Here is an 18,603-nt window from a genome sequence, read left to right on the forward strand (position 1 = left end):
CGCCATCAGGTGTATTTGGGAGTATAAATAGTCATTCTCTCTGTGCCCTGTGATTGGCTGGGCTAATTATTACCAGCACTCCAGTGACTGATAGAAAATGGATTGTTTGATGGACTAATTCGCTTGGAATTATTTTACATCATTTTTTGCACAAAAAAAGTTTGCACCAATGTCAAATGAGTACATACATAACTTCATAGAAAAGATAAAAGTCAGTGGAGAGCCTTGAGTCACAGCAAAAAGATTAAAAAAAAATCCTCTGCCTCCTATGTTTTGGTCTGAAAAGAAAGAAGTTGGGGAGAAAGCAGTCCTCTAAGAGGGGAATCACTTCACAAACGTGTATTGATCTGCGATCCTACACAGTGTTTTGGAGAGAAAAGATAGAGTAGAGAGGTAATGAGTGTTTAAAAGGATGGTAGAGGGCCAAAAGAGCAGAAAGAGAGAAAGAGAGCGCAGTGGACACAGAGCACGTCTGCCAGTATGCGAGGAGAGTGAATGAGATGATGAACAAAGATGACTCAACCGAATTTCAGTGGAACTAAGTGAATTCCAACTGAATAAGTTGATTTGATCTGCTCATATTTGCAGTGAGGGAATGGGGGGCATTATATAAAGCAATTCTTCGACTTAACACATATTAAAGGGCTGTTTGGTTGCTGATATAAAAATAATCTATTACTTTTATTATCTCTTATCTTACATATATCTATTCTTTACACTCATAACACAATGCTCTGTGAGTTAATTTCTCCCAGGGATCAACAGTGATTACAAGTCCAGCGGTGCAAGGCGCTGCAGTAAGATGGCCAAAGAAAAGATCGATTTCACTTTTAACCAACTTAATTTAATGTAGGCTATTTAAACTGGCAGGGCAGGGAGAAATTAGATTGTATTTGCTGGGTATGGATTTTTGCCTTGCGAGAGGAGCGAGCGCAAAAGGGAGAGGGTGGGAGGTTACAAGGCCTTACACCCATTTAGAGTCTCCGCACACGTACCCGAGTAATCAAAAAGCATTATCTTCTATTGATTATTCAATATTTTCCCAGATCATGTTGTTTTCATCTCTACTAAAAGTCTTAGCTGGTGATTGATACTCACTAACTGAGGGGAAGGGTGATGACGGAGACACACGGCTGGAGCAATGTCACTTTTCCTGCTCTTCACATAAACGCACCATCACGCATACCAATGTCAGGTGACGACGACAGGAAATTGATCATCTCCTCTAACTGAGGCGCAAGTGTTCGGGGAGCGATCGGGAAGAGCAATCAGATGATTGTTTTCACCTACATGTTAAGGTCTGCATTTTGTTGACGGAACTGTACATTAAAACGTGAATTTAACTCAGATGAATATCTAGTTTCAACATCATCAGTTCCAAGTAAACTGATAACTACGGATAATGCAGGTGATTTTTGCACCATTTAAAGCGACCTGCAATGCCATAATTGTTATACCACTTGAGATGTACAATGATGCAGGAAGCGGTGAATGCATTAAAGGGTCTAGTGCTGTGGAGGAGCAATACTCCACAGTGTTATTCATACAAGCACTATGTAGAGAGCTGAAACAACAACAATCAGTACAGTAATACTGTCACCCAGGGGCGTGCAAAATTGCCATGCACCCTACCCAGCGACTCATCTTCAAATTACGTGATTTTGTTTCCTTCGTTCTTTATGATCTCAAATTAAATATCATGAACTATGACCCTTCTAACTCAAACGGATTTTGAATTACAGCTTGTCTAAGCTTGGCTGGCATACCTACTCCTGTGATCCAAGAATTGCACAATGTATTTTGGACCATATTTGGAGGTCATCTTTTGTTTTGAGGGTGGGGTACAGGCCTGTAAATCTATCTCTGTTCTCTGTTTCTCAAACTACAATTTTTTTTTTGATTCATGTTCAACCACCTTATTAAGGGATCGACTTATACCCGCATAACTCAAAAGACTAATTTTTTCCACACATCTGTGTTCGAAAAACATTGATTCAAATGTGAAATAAGTACTATCATGTCATTTACAAGGCTTATATCTAGTCTCAATATAGTATGCATCAGTTTTAAAGTATTTGCACAGAACATTGCAAAATAAACTTTCGTCAGGCACCGCCTAAAAAAGAGGCTGTGTGAATGTTTTTTTGGCGGACTGACGCATTATGAAAGGAAAAGACAGCTTAATTTGTCTCCTTCAACCCTTGGACATTTTCTTGAAAAAGCTGGCATAGATGTCGGCAGGTGGGGGGGATATATAGTAAAGAGCAACCTTCCATGCTCTGATCTCACAACAGTTGTCAATTGGGTAAAGAACTTCCCAAGTAAGATGATCAGCAAATCATGTTCAAAGACCTCCATTTCAAACAACTTGGATGAATCCGAAGAGGACTACCCAAGGAGGAAGAAGGGGACGTCCTTGATGTTGTCCAGCATGTTTTCAGTGCAACCTTCCTCCAGCGCACCTACTTCAAATGATCGACTCATCATGAAGCCTTGCACAACTTGATAATTATCCTGATCAATTTTAATCAGGTGCATCAGAGGAAGGTTACACCGAAAGCATGCTAGATAAGTGCCCTCGAGGACCGGAGTTGGTGACCTCTCATTTAGAGTGTATTAAGGCACTCTTGTCTTTGGTGGCTCTGGCTGTGGAAAAAAAAAAAAAATCCCCATTTTGGGCCCCTTACTTCAGGCCACTGGTTGATCATTTGGGCATACAATGATGGGAATGAGCTTTTTGCCCCAGCAACATTCACCTTTTATCAACCTTTTGAGCCAATAAAACTGTAATTATCCAAGGCCTACACCATAAGCTAAGCTTTTGCATATATTACTATAATGATAGATTTTCTGAGCGCTCATAAGTCCAGAAAGTTGGTTAGCTGTTTTAACTGCCTATTCACGTTTCTTAAAGTAAAAACAGATGCCCATAAATAAATTGATCAATTGAAACATTAAAACATGATAACTCACTATAGGTTCAAGCTCTGGGGACTATTGTGGAATTTGAGTCAATGGTTTAAGAAACTTTTTTCCGGCAAATTGTTGCAGTCATATGTTGTCCTTTTTTTATTTTATTGGCAGCACCAAACCAGATTGTGATGGATTGTTGTGTTTCTACTCTCACCAGATCTTATGGCAGGCTATGCTTTCTCTGCAGTCTGAGTCTAAGCACATCCTTTGCTGGGTCTTTTCTTTGATTATGTAGATGTTAGGCTCCCACTTCAAATCTTGAAAGAAAATCATTCCAAGAAACTTGGAGATCTTGATGGTTGACACTGGACAAAGGAACACTGTGAGGGGCAGCTGTGGTAAAGGTTTTTTCAGGTAGTCCATGATCATCTAAACAGTCTTGAGAGTGTTCATCACCATGTTGTGTTGGCCACATCAGAGCATGACTAGTCACCATCCTTGATAAGGCGATGCAAACTTCAGAGGTTTTTTTTTCAAGTGCAGTTGTCCGTGTGGAGGAAGATGAGAGAAAGCAGGCATCCTTCAGGGGCCCCAATACTGATGTTTCCGCTAGCCTTGCTTGTTGTGTCCTGACTGTCAGGAAGCTGTGAATCCACTGGCAGATGCTTAGAGAAGAGAGGTCAAGGGGCATTGGTGTTGACTAGAGAGCTTAAGTCCACATCGGGATCGAAGTGTAGGTCCCTGAGCAGTCAAGTTGTTCCAGGACGAATTGCGGACCCATATTAATTGCGACTTGTTTGTTCTGTAGCCAAACTATAGGGGGTCCAGCAGCAGTGCGGTGGAGCAAATGGTCCAGCACAAGCCTTTCGAAGGACTTTATGACCACAGATGTCAAAGTGAAAAGACTGCAGTCATACAGTTCTGATTATGCAGGTTTCTTGGGGACTGGGATGATGGTAGTGCATTTGATGCAGGATGGGATGGCGCAAATCACCAAGGATCTATCAAAGATCTATGTGAATGCCAGAGCCAACTGGTCAGCCCAAACTTTCAGGCAGGAGAGAGACGTCATCTAACCGTGAAGCCTTCTTGATCTTTTGCTTCTTGAAGAGCCATCTCACCTCCTGTTTGTGGATCTTCAGAGGAGTCTGGGTTACTTACTGATGGGATGTGCACGTGTTAAGTGTGGAGCCAGTCCCTTATTGTTCTCTGCTTGGAGAAATCGTGCTGTGTATTGTGTGACTCATTTTAGGCCGCTCCACACAGATTCAGCATCGTTAGCATTAAGTGCTTTTTGGGGACTTTTTTTTTTAGCCTTTCTGCATGGTTTCTCCCTGCAATGTTAATACCATTTGTCAGCTGGTTCCAGGCCTTTTTGTAGAGTGCCCTATCTCTGATTCCAAAGTCCCCTTCAGCTTTTCTATGTCGACTGAATTTGGCAGTGAACCATGGCTTGTTGTTGTTGAATGAGCAGAGGGGCTTCATTGAGGCACATATCATCACAAACGTTTAGTTTGTTAGGTTAATATTTGAATAATTCCCCTATGTAAATGAAGCAGAGGCTGCTAAAATGTCTAGCTGTACCCACTCAATACTTGGATGATCTGGCCAATTAATAGGTCAGTTAGTATGAGTGATCAGGACCTCCAGTGTCTTGAATCAGACAGGCAGTTGATGCCATCTCTCCAACCTTGTTCCAACAACTTTGTCATTTGGGAGGAGAATTAAAGGCACAGTGGAGAGCTATCATCCAGTCATGTAGGAAGCCGCTTCCTCCCACTGGAGCTCGGCTGCAGGTCAAAGGAAAGAAAGTGTGAGATTGAATTGATCCCAGGTGGTCTGATCACTACTTCCATTTGGCTGTCAATCTCAACAGGATGGAATGGTTCTTCCTGCCACCATTACAGTCCAGTAGATGATCCCTCCCTCCTGCATTCCCTCAAAATAGAGAGTGTGTGTATATATATATATATATATATATATATATATATATATATATATATATATATAAAATATGGATGGATGGATGGATGGAAGTTTAAAGTGACCAATCTTGCAGGCCAATAACATCCGATACCCACAATGTCTTGTGTCAATGCTTAACTGGAGTTGTCATTATGATTTTGGTGTGGTTTTGGTAAATGATAAAATGTTTCCACAGTACCCCCTGCAAAGTGATCACACACTCGTCATTTCTGTTTGGTGCATGAAATTGGATGTTTGAGATGTCCTACTGTGTGAATGGTCATTAAACCAACATTGAGTCAACTGTAGCAAAATGCATATTACTTGCAACACAGTGTGACATGAGCGATGATGTATTTGGCATTCAGTTGCCAACCTGCGCAGCACATGGGCATTCACAAATCAGTTTAACAAGAAAAGGTTTTATTCAGAAAAATGTCATTTTAACCACAACACCAAAAGCCGTGTGTGCTCAGAGCAAAAAACAAACAAACAAACAAACAAAAAACTAACTATTTCAGTATATCAAGACAAGAGTATAAAATACTGTATATAATTCGTCACTGAGCATTCCTCGTTGCTCTGATTGATTGCTACAGCAATCTGCCAATCGCAAGTGTGCACTGATTTAATTAGCACAGGTGCCACACTGCTACTGTGTCTGGTCTGCCATAATTTAATAGCACATAGTATAGATATTTCTTTTGAAAGATTCGTCCCTTGATCAATCTGAGAAATGATACAAATCAAAGGTATTGTGTTTGTATCTTAAGTTCTGTACAAGTTGATTCCCAAGTTTTTGTGAAGGTTTTTTTAACACTCAAAGTCTGTGCCATCAATCAGCCGAACAGCAAGAGAGAAACGGGGAGATCTATGGCAGCAGATGCTTGAAGTGCTCTGTGCTAATCTTTCTTTTCTTCCCAAAATGCCAACAACCCTTCAAGGTGAATCATATTTCAACTATTCCTTCGTAATTTAACAAGAGGCCCGATCCCTCATCTACCCTGTAAACGCTCTAGTGTCCATTACAAAGATGAGGTGGTAAGGTGTCTGACCCCTGTTATCTAATGAGCTGTGTCGCCATTAAATATGTCCCCCGTGCCCTGCTCTGGGCCAAGTATTGGCCTGAAAGAAGAATCCTGGTGAATGTGATTCATAGTGTACATAAGTAACAGTAGGCTACAGATATATGAAACGAGAGCAAATATTCGAAAAGCGTGTGTCAAATATTGCATTCTTTGTCTTTTCATTTTAAGACATTTCGTAGACATTTAGAAGCTAGTTGTGTTGCAGCTGTGAATGGCAAGTAGTGAATAAAATCAACAGTTAATTCATTCAACATATTTCTTCACTACTTGGTGACAAACTAAAGTGATCATTGTCACATTGACTGTAAAGTGGTTGAGATTGTGTACAGTATGCATTTTGGTCCATAAAACCATGACTCAGAAAGAGAGCACAAACAAAACAAAAAAAAATCCCCAGTAATGTTATCTGTATTATTGCTGTGACTGACTAGTGAATTGAACCAACCCAGTTTATTCACTCAACTGAACATATTTCTCCACTGTATGGTGGCAAAGTAAAGTTACCATTGTCACATTGACTATAAAGTGATTGCGGTTTGACCTCTAAAGATGCAGCAATACAGCAGACAAAGATGCAAGCTAGTAGTAATAGTTTGCTTGTATTTCAGTCAGCAAGAAGGACCTGGCGGACTGACGGACATCAGTCCTAATATCTATCTCCCTCTGAAAAATAACCTCAACTGTAGTTAGTAGGCTATTTCAGATGTCCACAACGTTGTTAAGTTATTGACAAATTCAGCAACGTCCCAACATGGGTATTGTGGGGAGTTGTCCACATCACAAATGTGGCCAGATCACTTTGTTACAGCATCTCAAAATGATGTGAGCCACCATAAATATTCTGCGTTCCACCTTTCATCAGTACACCACTACAGCCCACCCCATTTATACCATTTATACTGGAAGCTGAAGCACTGAGTCAGAAAATTAGGTCTGTTCTCAAATATGACCCTTTTCACAATGGTAGATTGAGATTCTAGCCATGCTTGTGGTTCATAGTGTGAAACATACAGTCTCAATGGGATCCGATGCAGAAATTAGACACAAAAATTAATCTCCTTTCATTCAGAACTAATTGCACTGTTTGCTAATGCTGATTAATGGAATGGCAAAAGAAGTAAAAGGGTGGAAATGGAAATCGCTATCACACAAAGAAAGTGAACGTAGAGTTTGGAAAACTTCTGAAAATAGACGTCTGTGAGGCGCTGCCTTACTTCTGGAATGGGTGGTTCATACACATTTCACATTTTGCGAGCCGTAATCAAGAGGAATGATATCGCCACGAGCTTCCACAAATCTGATGAGTCTATGACATTTCTACGTTTACAGTTGTGGGCTTTGAAAGAAAAATGACTCTGCAATGCCGCGGGTGGCTTGGACACATGAGAAAGTCTAAACAGCATAACACATAGCACACAGCAGCGTAGTGTTCATGCGTACCTCCTCTAGGAAAGAATTCATATTATGGTGAAGTCCACAGAATCTACTGATCCTATGGTGCCAGAAGTTGGGGTTAAGGTAAGGACAGAGAAGAATTGGAATACTAAAGATGAGGTGAAGAAAGTAGAATCCTGCCTTCAGCAAAGAAGGCTCCTGGGCAAGGTGACTTCAAAGAGACTGGCCGAGGAAATGTTCCCTCTAACCTTCTAGCAATGAACAGCTGCAGGGGAAGTGCCACACATCAGGTGGTTCAAAATTAAGGGTGAGCAGGTGAGGAGGAGGCGTCCCCAGTTTATCTCATCAAGAATGTAATGAGTGGTGTGGACAAGTTGAGTTTATGTACCACATATCTTGACCTGAACCCCACTGATAAATTGTTGTGATATCGGTTGCTATGCAGTTACTATGGCAATATATTTGTACCCTTTCCCATCATGATAATATATTGATCATATTTTGTCATTGTTATGTTTTTATCGCCTTTATCATATTGGGTCCTGTATTTACTGTTGTGACTGGTTTGTTCCTTGATGTACTAGTTGCTTTGAAGTTGCCCTTTATTATTGCTTCAATGTGTCGTATAGGATTGATGTCTGACAGTATTTAAGACATAGCTTCTTAGTGACATATATTGTCGGGATGCCAAATCAAGCTCTTACTTTCTCATGTCTAGCTATTTTCACAGTTTCTTTCCAGGTCTAGTTTATGAGTGACTTCTCCGTGTTTGGTTTTTGAGTCTAGATTCCGATGCTTGCTGGGGTTACATTGGATTGCTTCTGGGTCCAAATCGTCCTCCTTATGTGAAAATAAGTTTCTTGTTTAGCCTGCGCATGCACGACATGTTTCCATCTCCATGCCACCGAACGCTGGTAAAGCTTACCCCAGAGATCTGTAACCGCTGGTCCACTTCGAGGTACTGGTCCATGTATCAACTGGTACCAGGCTGCTGGGGCCGCACCTGAAATAATGTAGTTTCGGAACTGATTTAATTGATCCTTTATGTGTACTTAGTTTGTTTTGATCTTTCTATTTTGGTGCTTCCTCTAGCCGCTGTTGATATTACATTTTGTAGTGAGGAAGGACGGTGTGGCTTCAATTGAGATCTGTCATTGTCAGTGGCACACATGTTCTTCTGTTTCTTTGTGAAATCTGGCCCACAAGTGTCTGTAAGTTGTACTTTCTTTATAAGAATGTTGTTATTTATAAAAATATGCCCAAAATTAAAAGCCAGACTTGTGACTGTGGATAACATGCTAGCTAATGTTAGTTCTTTCCTTCCGCATGTAATATAGTGCTGCTTTGTATGCATTCATCTAATGAGCATATTTCTTTGTGCCAAGTACAGTATTTCCCTTCGTTCTATATTAGCAAATGGAAAGGTTTTGTGTTAAGTACTCACTTGTATTAAATTCACTTTTGTAAAGAAATAATTAGCATTGTAATTCAGTTATATTATTAATTTAATCAATGTAATATAATATATATATATATATATATATATATATATATATATATATATATATTTTTTTTTTTTTTAAACAATAAAAATCTCAAGCTTTGGCTCATGGCTTACCCTGTCTCGAGCTGTTTGTCTGCAGCGATGTGTCCATGTACAACAAAACGACTTCTGCACTGTTGGCTTGGGTAAAAGCGAGCAGCTGGTTGTCTAGCGAGGCAAAAGAGATGACAGAACGCGAGCAGGAACACATTGGTTATCAAATATGGGTTCACCATTGGCCCAGTAGTAAGGGGGTGAAGGTGGGCGCACTTCATTGAACAGATCCACACCTAAAACAACACAAATTTACCAAAGGAAGAACTCGTACATTATACATTATGTTTTTAACTTTATCTCTTGTGACACCAGTCCTTCAATTTCTCTTTAAGCACATAGTCTGTCTAAGTGTGTGTGTGTGTGTGTGTGTGTGTGTGTGTGTGTGTGTGTGTGTGTGTGTGTATTTGCGCATCCATTATTATTATTTGCTCTTGTTATTACTAATGTTTTATACCTGTACATGATCTGAATGAATAAAACGTATGAATATCCTCTGAAATGTTGTAATCAGGTGTGGTCACTGACTAAGTCAGTCATAACTGCTGCAACATCAGATTAATGGCCTAAAATACAAACTCTATTGTGTATAATACTCTAGGTCTGATTAAATTATCAGGAGTTCCCAAGAGCATCCTAATTTACCATGCTGTCCCAGGTCCAAAATAAATACGTCTGACACAATTTCCATCAACTTTTGACCTGAATCAATTAACATTCAGGCCAAGATTAATTTTCAAGCCGAACCTTCCCTGATAATTGAGGTAGGTTGGATGACTGCGTATCACAGCCAAGTGGTACTGTCTGTCAATCATATGCTAAAATATGTGCTGAGGTAGAGCTTTCGTTATATTTTCTTCCCCTGGGTCATGTCCTAGGGGAGAGATCAGAGCCAGAGAGAATTACACATGTCAGCACCCTATCAGCTGCCAGAAAAAGGTGAACCTGATTATATCTTTTAGGGCACTCTAGGTCAGTACAGTGTTCAGTCTTGCATCTAGACTTTGTACTGTTCTGTTTGGACTAGCAAATCAGACTACGGGGGTGCAAATAGTCTGAAAGGAAAGAGTATAACATTTCTAGCTGCCTACTGAACTACTAAAAAAGAAAAAAAAAAATCTAACATCTGCGTTCAAAGGCCAACGTCTGAAATGTAAACATCTGATAAAACTGGATTGGAGAGTGCTTCAATACAGATGTTTAATTCTTTATTTAGTACATTTTCTCTCCATAGACTTTTTTCATCATCATTTCTGTTTCTTGATTTTCTGTCTACATTTGAGTTTTTACAAATATTGTCATTGTAAAACATCTTTTTTTAGGTTTGCCCATTGTCATTGTATGATGGTGTTTTTTGCCATGTTCTCTATTTAGGGGGTAACCAGTTAACACAATGGCATTTGGTACACATTTGGTCTGAGGAGAAACCAAGGGACCAGAAATCTTTAGATTCTATCTTACGGACCAATCCAAACCTCTGCCATAAACAACTATTTCATAATTATTCTGAGCTGTCCCCAGTCTTCTGTACGAGATCCTCATTTCATTCTATATACTCTGTATTTTGTCAAATAATCCACTGTTACTTGGGAATCAGCGATTTGCAGAAGGCTCTGGAACTTTTGCACGGCAGACTGTGCATCATTAGTTGAACACAGAACCAGGGGAATTCATATTTAATTGAACCCTCGTGCCGTATTTTGAACATTTTTGGGTCATTTTCTTCTACATCATTCTTCCAATATTTTAGCCAAGAGATGGCCTACTCATGGTAGTGTGATAACTACACATCCGTGCCATGTTGAACTTTGACATGTTGTCACCATTAGGGTGGAATTTCAGGTCCCTATAGTGTCTACTCTCAATGATTTCCATTTGATGTGGAACTGGATGGGTGGATGAATGTCCACATACGCTTACTTTCAAGTAATTTATTTATTCCAATACCAGTTAATAAAGAAAGGGATAGGCCTACACTGTGAACGACACAGTATACATGAAACCCCGCCTCTCCCACAAAATTAAGTGGGCTAGGCTCCAGCTCTTGAAAAGGTAGAGCACATACATAAAATAAACACCCAAGGTAGTTTGGACAGTTTGTCATTCAACTATAAAGTGTGTCCTGACCTTTGACTGATAGTGTATATCATAAGCCATTATATAGCTAATAATTTCATGATAATAAAGTAAGCGTGGGATAAGAGAGCATCAGAATACATATACTGCTGTGTTTTGTATGTGCATTGATTCATCTTATTTTTTGAGCATGCACTGTATATACCAGCTCCATTTCCTTTGACTTGAGCCTGCAACAGGGGCTTAAATATAAATTGTACTTTTCAAACTGAAAAGCAAATATATGCTTCATCATGCTTTGCATGTCAACAAGAATACGTTTAGCAAAGGACAAGGGAGGGGATTAGGAAGAGAGACAAGAGTACAATGTGTGAAACCTCACCTAGTGGGTTTAATATTTCCACAGAGAGGAAACAGACATGAAATCGATCATTTCATTTCTTTTCCTTGTATGAAAATTAGAAATAAGGTTAAGCTTCAAATCTCTTGTTTCATTTCTCCTTCAGCCACCTTGAAAATAATCCCATCTCTGATCTTTTAGTCATAGATACAGAAATGGTGTGCCTGGGAAGGACAAGTAAAGAATGAGAATGCAGAGTCAACCAAACATAATGCAGAAAAGCCTTTACAAATATTGGGCAACCCCCCCCAAAGAAAAAATATGTGCCTCTTACAAAATCAGTCTGCCTCACAGCTGAAGTTCCTGAGTTTAATTCCAGCTCACGCCGCCCTCCTATGTGGAGTTTGCATGTTCTCCCCATGCCCACATTGGCTCAATCCGGGCAATTCGGCTTCCTCCTACATTTCAAAGACATACATGGTAAGTGTATTGGACAATCTAAATCATCCTTAGCTGTGATTGGATGTGTTGAGAGGTAGTTCGTCCCTGTGTGCCCTGCTATTGGCTCGCAACCAATTCAGGCAGTCGCAGCGTAGTGCCAAAAACAGCGGGGATAGGCCATTGCCATTGACAAAAGATAACAGCAGCATTCTTCTAGATGGTGGAAAATAAAGGTTGTAGCCAGCACTCAGGGCTCATCTCAAACGCATCTGTTAAAGAATAAAAATGGCTGAGACCACTTTTTTTTGTTGTTGTTGTCTATCAATTGTTTTTGACCTGCTACAATAACATAATGTATTTAAATGAGAAAAACCTCTCGTTGAGGGTTTTTATCTGAAATGTTTAGGTGTTATTGGTAAGAGATCAATTAATTACAGATTTTCATAAATGGATCTATTTTTTTTAAATCTCTTGACAGAAATCAAGTTAATATCAAACAAAGTACAGACAGATGGCGGCCTGGAATAAATGAATTGAATTTTCTATAGAGGGAAAAAAATTAGAAAATTCTAATTACTTGGAGCATATTCCACTGCTGGATTATTGAAAACACATAGCAGATTGTCTCACCCTGTATTGAGAATATGTAAGGTAATTGCCAAAACACTCCTCAGTGTATGCGTTGGTCTCGTCTGGACGTGAATATACTGACAAAATCTTGCAACTTGGCTTTTCCCACAGCCTTGTGGATAACTGTTCAGAGAGAGCTTGTAAAGCCCTGCTGATCAAGCTTGCCAATAGATTGTAATCAATCCATGTCAACCAGCCTATTATTCGTTCAAGCGCCATTGCCAGGAGGACTTTATTGTACTGTTCTCTCAGGCTATCCCAGTCTTCAGGGGGTTTTGCACTCGCGCTTGCAGAACCTCACGCTCGCAGTTTGACACACAGGCTCACCGATTTCACCAACAGAAGCATGTCGCCCATCTTTCCTGTCGAGTGTATTTGTATATAACGTATATCTCAGAGTACAATTCAAGTTTTTTCCCCTCATTTTCAACCCCCCATATAAGAGACATATGCATAACCGCAGAATTCAAAACAGACCAATTTTTTTCTACATATGTGTTTGAATACCATTAATTTGAATGTGAAATAATTATTATTATGTCATTTACAAGGCTTAAAATTACTATTATATACCGCTAATTTGATATGGCATGCATCCATTTTAGAGTGTTGGAACCGAACTGCACTTTAGTGTAGCGCTGCCTAATTGCTTCTTTGTTGAAAACAACGAGGCTGCTTGGATTTTTTTAGGTGGACTTTGATGCATTATGAAAAGGAAAACACGGCTTGACTTAGCTCCTTCAGTCCCTAGGCGTGCGCTTGAACAAGCTGGCATGGATGTCAGCAGGTGGAGGGGAGAAACAGCAAAGGTCAACCTTCCACGATCTCACAGCAGTCGTCACTGGAGTCAAGAACATCCCAAGTAAGATGATCAGCAAATCATTTCCAAAGACCTCCATTTCAAGCAAGCTGTAACAAGGTTATTTGAAACTGTAACAAGGTAATTTGAACAACTGAGGAGAGAAAGAAGAGGATGTCCGGGATTTAAATGGGAGGAACTATATGGCGTGCCAGATAGTGATGATGACATTTAGGGTTTTTAGACAAATTAATATTCATGTCAAAAATATAAAGCATTGACACTTCAAATCCTTTTATTGTTGCAACATTAGTTTCAGCATTTGCATCAACACGCGCTCCTACATTGCCTCGTGGTCTTGTTTCGTTTCCGCCCACAAAATCACAGAAGTATGTTACTCAATATCTGAAGCAGAAATGCCTCCAAAAGTAGCTTAATTTCGGCATTTTAATAACAAACACCATGTGTTTTAATGATCTATGATCTATGTAACCACGGAAGTCAGGGGTAGACTAATAATGGCATTTTTTGTAAAATTCAGCCAAATTGCAGTCAGAGGGATGGTGGACTTATAAGCGAGGTTGACGTACTCAGAGTAATACGGTAAAAGTGGGGACCATTTCTGAACCCTTATTAATCTAACTCAGCTGACCAACCTTGGAAAAATTCAAGCTTCTCAAATAGCCATCCACAAACCCTTAACAAATGCACTCAATCTCTCCAAATTACACATACTCACACACAATTACGTATTGAAATCAGCACACTTTGTTCTACTCGAAAAATACTTTGACAATAACCTTGACGGAATCTTTTTTTAATGTATTATAAAAACTGGGATGAGATGACATACAGCAAAAGACACAAACATTGTCTTTCATACAAACGACATGTTCACTAAAGTTCAGAATGTGTCAGAATAAACTTCTTAACTAGCTGAATGTCATCCCTGTTACATGTCCTACCATTACCAGCGTACCCAGAGCAGCCAACCGCCCGTCGTTATTTTGCTGATGTATTAAAGATAATGGTTGATTTTCCATATCACCCTATCTCTACTTATGGGCATTGTTGTTTTCAATTCTAGTTTTTGTTTTTGGTTTGAGGCCGTGTGACAGCTCATTTGATATAAACTGGTAAATATACAATATTTATTCACACTAATGAGGAGCAGCTCATCAGATCTCGACCATGTTCTGTATTCATAGTTCAGGTAATTAGCCCTCTATTTCCTCCAACCATGAGTTGTTTACAGCAAATAAGGACCATAGGATGTTATTATGCCATGAAAAAAGTACATAGCCATTTAATAATTCCAGAAATGAATAGCTGCTATTGTACATTTAGCAGGCATGTCCTTTTCCATCTGTGTGTATCAAATGTGCATGATAAACACTTTCTGAGCAACATTCTAAACATGCAAAACATTGTAAATTTACTAAAAAGATACTTATTTGGGCATGTTCAATACTAAAAACGTATTGTGTTGTCCACAATTACTTTGAGACCCTTATTATATTTCATGTACAATTAATACCTTTAAAAACAAATTATTTCACTTGCTCTCCACTGAAAATGACGCCACATGTGCTCAAGGCTCAAGAAATGATCCAACTCAGCCCACCAGTTATCAAGTTGAGACGTGATTGGTTGTTCCCAGTTGTGATGTCATTTTTAGTCGACAGCAAGTAGCAATGTATGTTTTTAAAAGGATAATAAACTTATTAAGCCTAAAGAGTAAAAAGTTTTCCTTTAAAGATGTTATTTGTATTTGGAAAATTATAAAGTTTTCAAATGAACAAAATGGTAACATTTTGCTGCTGAAAATGGCCAAATAAGAAAAGAATCCCGGCAGGATTGGGTTTTAATGATGCTCCAGCCAATCGGCGTCAAACTCAAGGCCCGGGGGCCAGATCCGGCCCACCACATCATTTTATGTGGTCCGCAAATTGCTTATTTGACTTCCAGTTTCTGGCTAATATACCAAACTTCCAAGTTGTCTTCAACTTCTAAAAATGCAAAGATAAATCCTCATGGTGAAAAGGGAGCAACCTCCATTTGTGAGGGAGAATGTTGTCTGTAATAACTGGAGGTAAAAAATTAGTAAAGAGTGCGAGTTGATGGCTGGCTGAGGTTTGAGGTTGTGTGTGTGTGTGCACACATTTGTGTGCATAAGTGCACGTATCCCGGTAGTAGATGTAGATGAGTTTTCCCAGTGCTGAAGGGGGAATGGGCTGCGGTTGGCTGACCTGCCTGCAGACCAGTCTGTGGAAAAGAACAACTTTTTAAATTACCCATACATCACTGTCACGGCAGCACAGACGAGGGTGACAGTGCTGTGATCACAAGCGCACTCACACATGGCCCTCCCCGCTTAACAAACTCAATCGCAGTTTTGTGTGTACTCATTTCTGTTTGACACAAATCTAAACAATTAATATTTGAAGACTTTTTTTTTTCGATGTGACTGCAGAGGTTTCACCAGTCGGCATGACTTTTTCCTCATGTTCTTTTCCTGTCATTTTCTCCCTCGTCGCCTCCACCTCCCCCTCCCCGTTTCTCCTCATCTAACAAGATGAATCTTAATTGCTGGTAATTAAACTGCTCATGGGTTACAAAGTGGCAGAAGTACTAGCAGCATATGTTCCAGTTTGCGTTAAAACTCAGAGCCATTCCAGGGCTAAAGGCCATCAAGGGTGACAGATGCTCCGCATGTCACTTCATTACTTCTCTGGTTTGTCTCCTCGCTCAAATTACAATCTGTGGATTTTGGGAAGGCATGTCAAACACACAGTGTTGCAAACACAGTACACAGTTCTTGTAATGAGCAGCACATGCATCATATCAGAGCAGATTGTATGCTACAGTGTTTGAGAGGTTATTACAATAGATGTGCAGCAGAGGAAGCATGATGTAATGAGGCACACACACATTCAGCTGGGATAGGTGCCCCCAAACCCTAATGAGGACAGACGTTATAGAAAATGGATGAGTGGAAGGATGTGCAATCTAATGAAATCCAATTCAACGGCTTTATATGTAATTATAACTTTGTTTTCATACATTTATGCTTCGTAATGGCCGATGTTGCTTATACTCTATCTGGGACTAAATTAGTTCACCAAACTAAAGGAAATAGCTCTAAGTATAACGCAACATAGCAACAAGCCATTCGTTCAGTTTGTAATGATTATCCTCAGTGTGACAGGCAGGCTGGAGCCTATCCCGAGCTTCAAATAATCTAAAATATTTACATTCACATTTTTTTTTACATGTGTAAAGGCCATGCCATCCACACTGAAGTAATGTGCATCATTAAATAAATACCTTCCAAGCCATGTCAATCAAAATCAGGCATTAATTATTTTCTTATATTACACTGAATTGCATTAAAGTCATATAGCACTTATCTTCACTTGGGTCCAGGTGAGCTAGAGCAGTTCTCAACCTTTTTTCAGTGATGTTCCCCCAGTAAAATATTTTTAAACCAAGTACTATCTTACAACAACAATATAAAACAAAAAAATAAAAAGGTGTGCTGTGCCATCCTTGTCTCAGTTCTTAAACTTTAGAACTTCATTTGTTGTGGCATATATTTTACAGTAACTCCATAGGATTGATCATGTAAGGCCATGTTTTATTTTTGGCTCATTTGTAAAATTGCACCACTACTGTACGTCCATGTAAAACCTAAAAAGACAAATCTAGTCAATGCTTTGAAAAAGGCACTAACACAATTTGGCAGTAAGTTGCTTCATATACCAATTCATTCACTCTTAATTTGAAACGAAAAGGGTACTGTTCCACTCAGAGTCTTAAGAATCATTAAATTGGATTTCTTAATATCTGCAGAAACCCTGTTAAAAAGGAGACCTGCAAATTCCCAGACCTGCAAATTTTACATTACCATAAAGGCCTAAAAAGACAAGAATTTTGACAAAGTCAAAAAATGTTGGCAAAGTCATTTAACAGATTTTAACCCTATAGAGCAGTGTGTCTCAAAGGGTAATGTGCCACTAGTGCTGTTGGGATGTGTGAAATAAACACTGCAGTACAGTTCAGTTGTATTTAACTTTTAAATTCAATATATGTGCATTTAATCTTAGCAATTGTTTGTTCATTGACTTTAATTTCTTAGCTTTAATATATATGAAATTTATTTATCCATCCATCCATTTTCTAGAGCCGCTTTATTTATTTATTTATTTATTTATTTATTTAATGTTCTTATGTGTAATAAATAGCAATGTTCAAACAGTGCATAATATTAATGTGGCGTACAATCATGGCGAACATAAATAACCAAATACTGTATTACTGTGATAACTTGAGTCCACAACGCATATTTGTATACCATCATTGCACAGCAATTTGCCCCAAATATACTTTTTTTTTTTTTTTAATTACAGTAAATTAAAATACAAGTACATAATCACATAAGAGTATTCCCAAATGAATGCATATTTATGTTTAGATGGCCAAAGTAAATATTAGGGAATGATGAGAAAAACATTTTTTGTGATATATGCTTATAGCTTAATAAATCACACAGCAAAGCTTAATGGCATTAAATACTGTAAATGTCATGGTTAAATATCAACTAAATCTGAGCTGGTTTGGGTGTTTTCCTGAAGTTAAAAACTGTGTGTTTGTTTTGTAATGGATCGATGGATTGAAATTTAAAATCAGTCAAACGTTTTTATTATCTTGTACTAAAATACAGGCGGAAGCCGTATGCCTGATTTTAGCTTAAATGGAGTATTAGTGCAACCTGCTGGTAATCTATAGTAGTGTCATTCTAATTTGCTACATTTTTTTTCCTTTCTTTTCATTCTGGTTTGCCTCTTTTGTTGTCCTGTTTAGTGACCTGGTTTATAATTTAACATTATCTAGTGCTGTATCCTGGCACATAATGAGGAATTTGTCTAACTGAGTCAATGTTGTAGTCATACAATAAATCTACAGAAGTAGACAAATATGGTTTGAGAGATCTTTTTTCTTACGCATTACTGTGTGTGCGTGTATGCTTGAGTGTGTTTGAGACATGTTTTTTTTTGTTTTTCACAAAACCAGGTGTATGTCAGGATATTAGTTTTGACATATAGAAATATTTTTGTTTCATACAGAAACAGCTTCTTTAACGTATGACTTTCATTTCCCAGCAGCCAAAAACTTCACATTTGAATTGAAGTGTATGAAAATAAGAAAATAGTAGCTGATGAGCAGCATTGCAAAGAACAAAATATCAAGTATGTTGCTTAGTTTGAAGGTGCCACTGAATAACCTTCGAATTTATGTCATCCATGTAGACAAGGTGTCTAATTTCTATTCCACTTTTGAACCAGTAGCCAAAGCCCCT

At 38.9% G+C, this 18,603-nt stretch overlaps 1 protein-coding gene across 1 annotated transcript in view; it reads right to left on the reverse strand.

Moving 5' to 3' along the window:
* The window catches only part of rbfox3a (RNA binding fox-1 homolog 3a), a 484,791-nt gene extending 472,023 nt beyond the window's left edge, over positions 1-12,768 (reverse strand). The window contains exons 1-4 of the mRNA XM_088438810.1: positions 11,709-12,768; positions 11,417-11,598; positions 8,980-9,072; positions 8,287-8,364 (exon numbers count right to left, since the gene is read on the reverse strand). The gene's annotated coding sequence lies outside the window, so the exon portion shown is untranslated. The remainder of the gene's footprint in view (positions 1-8,286; positions 8,365-8,979; positions 9,073-11,416; positions 11,599-11,708) is intronic.
* Positions 12,769-18,603: the final 5,835 nt, after the last annotated feature.

Source organism: Hippichthys cyanospilos, chromosome 17, assembly GCF_059441005.1.
Source record: "Hippichthys cyanospilos isolate Australia breed blue-spotted pipefish chromosome 17, RoL_Hcya_1.0, whole genome shotgun sequence".
Taxonomy (NCBI): domain Eukaryota; kingdom Metazoa; phylum Chordata; class Actinopteri; order Syngnathiformes; family Syngnathidae; genus Hippichthys; species Hippichthys cyanospilos.